The following is a 6,385-nucleotide window of genomic DNA, read 5'->3' on the forward strand; positions in this document are numbered from 1 at the left end:
GGAGATGAAGGTGATCAATAGGAATCAATGGACATGTAAAAAAGCCACTAATAGTTCCCTGCGTACAAAAGAACCGGAGAAGGGACATGTATCATCATCAGTTAAAAGGGCATTACATTTATGGCTGTTAATAACAGAAACAATATTGTTTCCAATCTCTGTTCACAGACTGAAAAGACTGGTAACTTGGAAGTCAAAAAGTAGAAGCTGAAGACCTACATTTGTCCTGAGAGTTGGTGGAGAGTTTTCTTTGCTGGATGTGTACATAGTCAGTTAATATATTTAGTTACACTTCATTCATTCAGTAAATACCATCATTTTAGCAAGAGACACCTGTAAACAATCACAAATATTATAAGACATTTAGAGGGGCTCTCGGAGAGCAACACATTATCCAAGGACCGTCTCCATAATTGAAAAATTATCCCAGTGATTTGAATCTGATCCAAACTGTGATGTGCTCTTCTATGGCCCATGTTACACCAAGTGTGTTGTTTTTCCATAATTCTGCTGACAAACGAGCCAACAAATTGACCAAAAAAACCCTTGGGCAGAGGTAATTATAATCTTGTAAAACTTTGAAGTCCCTCAGTGGTATGACGATTTCTACCTTCAAGCTTTGTTGCAGTACATAACAATAGTACGTTGCATTGTTTAACAGTAGAACGGTACATCAACCTCTTCACAGCTCGCCCTTTACCCCGGTTGGTCAGTGGCCCTCGGCTTCTCATACCAACGAGTGAGCCACACTTTTGCAATACAAACTTTAATGTAAAACTCATTTGCGTCAGTATTAGATGCTCAGAGGAACGATTGTAGTTCAAAGAGCGAGAAAGTCAGGAGGGAGGGGATGGGTCAAAAACAGGACTGTCGCCAATGTGAAAGCAAGTAAACATTGACTTAGGTTACATTAGTTTGGCTACATAACTTGCTGAACAAGATCTTTTCCTAGGCCTAACCAGAAGTCATTTTGTGGTGTAAATAACATTGGATATTATTTTTTTCCAAAGACGCTGTCCACATACGAGCACAAACTGACACGTAGTCCCAGACACGTCCAAACCGGACGCTAGAGGGGAACCTAGAGCATCATAGTTAGAAGAGTACAGGCCAATAACCAAGCAGCAGTATTTTACGAGATGGAAGTAAAAATGTGATAGGTGCATCGGTAACCTAGCATAACCTAGTACCTGCAACTGAGGCAACATTTTGCAAACATATTGGCCAAAACAGCTTTATAAGGTAATCCAAGGTCTGTATTTAGCTTTTGTAAGTTATTCTGCCCCTACATGACCAACAATATAACACGGGAGGAGGACACCTACTGAACCACTTCCAACAGTCAGAGGGAGATGATGGAAATTGCGGGTTGTGGTCGCCTCAATCTGCACGATTGCATGAGGGTCACGAACATATTGATGTAATAAAGCAGCCATATAACTCCGGGGTCTAGCGAGCAGAATATAACCGTCTGCACCGTGACTCAGGTTACTCCCACAGTAATCCCGCTCGCTAGACTGTAGTCGCCAGCGGACTTCACTGACACAGCTATAATTGGTACATTTAGTATGATTAATCGCTACCTCATCAGATTTGCATACATAATGGATTTTTGGTCAAACAGTTGTGAGCGCGCATGCCATCCAAAATAGAGGAGCCACGCTGTGTGTTAATGATCCTCCGCCTACCGGGTCCGCTAACCGAGTCCCCCTCCCCCTCTCGAGTCCTGCCATGATCAATGTGTCAGCCAAATGTCAGCGGAGGCAGAAGACTCTTTCACGAAAACTGAAACTGAGCGCGAGCATGAAATCGATGAAGTGTTTCCAGAGTGTTCACTGCGGCAGTTGTCCACACCTTACAAGTAATTAGGCTTGTGTCCACTTGAAAAGAAACAGTCACGGCCTCTTGTTGTCCGTCTTGTGGAAGACTCAAATTGAGTCGTAATCTCCGCGTTCACGTGGATTCAGGTCAAAATGTTTAATAGACCCCCCCATCAAAAGTGTGCCCACCATCTTAAAAACATAAAGCATCACACTAACGTTTAGCCCTCTGCATCTTCTTCCAGTAAGTAACAGATGCAGATAACCACGATGCAGATAACCACGATGCAGATAACCACGATGCAGATAACCACGATGCAGATAACCACGATGCAGATAGCCACGATGCAGATAACCACGATGCAGATAACCACGATCCAGATAACCACGATGCAGATAACCACGATGCAGATAGCCACGATGCAGATAACCACGATGCAGATAACCACGATGCAGATAACCACGATGCAGATAACCACGATGCAGATAACCACGATGCAGATAACCACGATGCAGATAGCCACGATGCAGATAACCACGATGCAGATAACCACGATCCAGATAACCACGATGCAGATAACCACGATGCAGATAGCCACGATGCAGATAACCACGATGCATGGGAGCTTGAGGCGAGGAAGCACAGAGGCTCCCGGGAAGAAGTTATAATGTGACACCACATTCGGTGATGCAGCGCTGGGTTGTGAAGAGCTGCTGAGCCCGTCCAGATCTCAGGGATAATTTCATATTTTCACATAGAGTAGAAATTGTCTGATTTCCCCAAAATTAGTGAGAGCATCGTTCTGCCTGCTCTTAGAGCTTCTTAAAATGCATGAAGTAATGCTTCAGCTAGTTCAAGTACTGCTTCAATTATTCCCTCCATTAGTCTCTTTCATATTGTACCGGACTGAGTGGCATGTCATGTCATGTTATTGTGTTTACAGGAAGAAGTTGTTCTATAAGAAGATGAGTTATTGCAATTACTGGGTTCAGGAGGTCAGTGAAGGTCTCATGAGCTGGGTGGCTGTGAAACCTGTCAATCATCGTAGCTACCTATGAGGGTGGGCGCTACACATGAACGTACCTGTGATTGGCAGAGCGAGTGAGGTGGGACGTTGTTGTTTTTAGTCTGTTGAGAGTGAGTCTGTGGCCCAATCCCAATCCCCCCTAAACCCTCAAACCCTGAACCCTCAGGGACTCACTGACGTCAGCTCTAAGCGGCTGAGTGTGAGAGGCTTTAGGGCTTGATGGTGTAAATATGAATGACAGCACTTTGCTGCAACATATCACGTGACTACATAGCAAAAATATTGCGTACAATTGTGTATTTATTTTATACTTTGTATTCACTGATTTGAACGTCTTCCTCGTGAGATGAGAAGTCATTTTAAATGATCTATTTACTCGTTTTTGTCAAAACAAAATGTTTGATGAATGTAAAACAAATCCTCTGATTTCATGTGTTTTCATGTTCCATCTTTAATCCATAATGTTGTTGTGTAAATGTATTTTATCGGGCTGAACGCCCACGTGTCTCTTTGTTTACCTTTTTTTTATGTCGTCATGCTTCCATTGGGAACTGCGTGTTTAACGTCACATTGCTATGAACTGTGGGTAATTCCTTTAGGCAAAGTCAGCATCTAATGCTGACTTAGGGAAAGGGATCGTAAAGGGCTAGACATGTCTGCCAGAGAACCTCAAACACTCTACGATGTGACAGTGGGACACCCCTAAACCCTCAAGGACTCCGTAAAGTGGAGATTGAGAGTGAGTCTATGACCGGGAGCAGAGTGTGAAGCATGTTAAGAGGCTTTACCGATGTGACGTAGGCTCCGCCCACAGTAGCGTGTTTATTGTTCATGAGTAAACCACAATGAGCAAGATAACGTCTCGTAGCTTTCCTGACCAAGGGTCGCTACAATATCTTCACCTTTCACCATTGTGTTGGTCACTTGTGTAGTGTGTTTCACAGTGATTGGTTATGAGCCACACACCCTCACTCCCTCTCTTCTTCTTCTCCTTTCCTCTTGGTTGTCATAACGTTCCTGCAGGCCACACTTACATGTGCAAAAGGCTGAAGCTAGACTGCCATGCAGTTCTGTTCCTGGTGTGATTATAAGTCTGCATCCAAGATTCTGCTAATGATTGAATTCAATTAAATAAAAAATTAGTAGATTTTGTTACCCGTTCTGAATAAATGACTGTAAAACAGTTTTCCAACTATCATATAATGCAGTTGAATATACAGTAATATGCTGTTAAAATACACAAGGTGCACTGCCTACATCAATGCCTCTGTTTTAGCGGTACATATCCATTCTGGTGAAAAACCCTCAAAAACGGCTTTAGTTTTAAAAGATAAGCAAAAGACAGAATCCCGACTGGAAACTAGTGTAAATTATTTGCATTCATTTCCCTGTGAGAAACAAACCTGATGAGACACTCAAATGTCTTTAAGTCTGTTATTTAACAGACACTTCATAATGCATCTGAATGGCCCCACAGAGGTCCAACAACAAGTCAAGGTTGCAGAATATTAGGCTTCACACAAACTGAACTGCTTGTTCCGGCTGCACATTATCCCGTCCCCCCTCAGGGGGATTCCCTTTTCGGATGGAGCTGAGATGCCACGGCCCTGGCAGGAGCTGCCGTTTCTGCTTTAGTGAGAAAGGTGTAGGTTGAGATAACAGCAAGCCAGACAGAGGCTACCTTTGTTTGGTGTCGACTTCTGCTTTTGCAAGGTCTGCCTGCACACGATTCAGAGTGGGGCGATACAACAGGAACATTATGAACTGGCATATTGCCTTGACAGGAGGGAGGTACAGCGGGTGATTAAAACCGTCCAGAACGTAATTGATATCCATCTCTTGGGCATCAGAGGTATTGGTGAGCCACAGCCAGCCGAGCGACTGATGCAGGAGCTTTACCAGACGTGGGGGCAGCTCTGTTCCTCAAGCTGTGAGAACCCTCAACGAGACGTCGATGGACAAAATGCTGAAATCAAGGCTTCACAATGGTATTGCACAATCCAATGGGTGACATCGTGGTGACATAGTGGTGACATCGGACACGAGTCAGTCGGGAATCTGACATCATTATAGCGCAAACACAATCTAACAAATGCAAATCCTAAATATTTGAACTATTTCTTTAATCGTTTAAATGTAACCTATGAATTAAAAAGGAATAATTTAATGTTCAAACAGCGGCTGTGTCCTCCATGTGGACTGCTGAGTCCACAAGGCAGCTTTGTAATAATAATGTCACTTCTCAGAGAGTTAGGCTTTCTTAGGAATCCATTATCACTTTATGTATTCCAGTATCTCTGTATTGATCCCAGCCTGTCACACTGTGATAAAACAGACTTTGTATTGTACCACACATACACGTATGTATAGTGTCATGCTCTGAAACACATCCTAATGCAGATCATATCTTGACAGAATTCAATTTCCCATCTGAAATTAAAACCCTTTGGAGGCCTTAATTGCAGCAATATGGATAGCAGGAAGTGAAGTGGGAGCTGGCGTGGCGCTTACATTCCCTCACTCATGTGGTCGTCTTATTTAGCTGTGATATGAACTTTATGGATGTTAAAAGAGAGCCATTGAAGACTGAGAGAGAGGAGTGGTGGAGCTCAAGCCTTATTAGCTTTTCCTTGAGATGAAGAGGAGAGAAGCAGAGTGTTTGGCTAAGGCTGTAGGCAAATGAACAAATCTGCCACGGAGGAGGAGACGACGGAGAGAGAATGGAGGTAGAAAGAGCTGCAGAGAGATGAGTCCAATGAGGACGCTGTCGTCAGCAGACTTCAGGAGCTTGACAGACTGGCGAACACGCCGCCTTCAGGGGAGCGTTTAGCCTCTGCTGGCGGTCCAGGAGTCAGATACGGCTTCCCCAGCCTCGCATGCCTCCTCTTGTCAAACAGGAAGTGTGTGACCCAGCTTCAGGTGGGGCTTGTTCTGCAGCTGTTGTGGCAAACTGACGAGAAGAGACGTTGATTTGGAGTTGCAACCCAGCGGGAAGTGTGAATGACCACAACAAGGCACATTGAACAAGACCAGAGTTCAGACCTTTCAGCATCAGCTTTACAGTGTAATTCAGCTTCCGGATCACTTTCCATCAATCAGACCAATCGGTTGAAACACAAACAAAGCCCATCCGGCTTTCCAAATATGGAATGTTCTATGTTCTTTTGCTGTGACCTACGGTCGGGATCAAAATAACCTTTGACAGAACACACAATTCATGTACGGGAAATGTGTGTTCTCAACCCAAGTTTCATGTACAGGCAGTGTTATTGCCAATTTCCTAATCTCTACTATTTGTGATAAAACCAGATGTGTTCAACATAAGTTACATATTACGGTTTCCTCATGATTCCAAATGTAAGGTGTTCAAACTATGTTATATGAGGATTTTCTCCAATATAGTCCAGCTGGGAAGAGGATGATATGGAAGGCGGAGCTGAAGTCCACAAACTAGATCCCGGTGAAGGTTCCTGAGGTTCAGTTGCTGGCGGATGAATGGAGGGCCAGGTAGACGAATTGCAGGGGGTCCAGAAAGGA

Source organism: Taurulus bubalis (genome assembly GCF_910589615.1).
Source record: "Taurulus bubalis genome assembly, chromosome: 13".
Lineage (NCBI taxonomy): Eukaryota > Metazoa > Chordata > Actinopteri > Perciformes > Cottidae > Taurulus > Taurulus bubalis.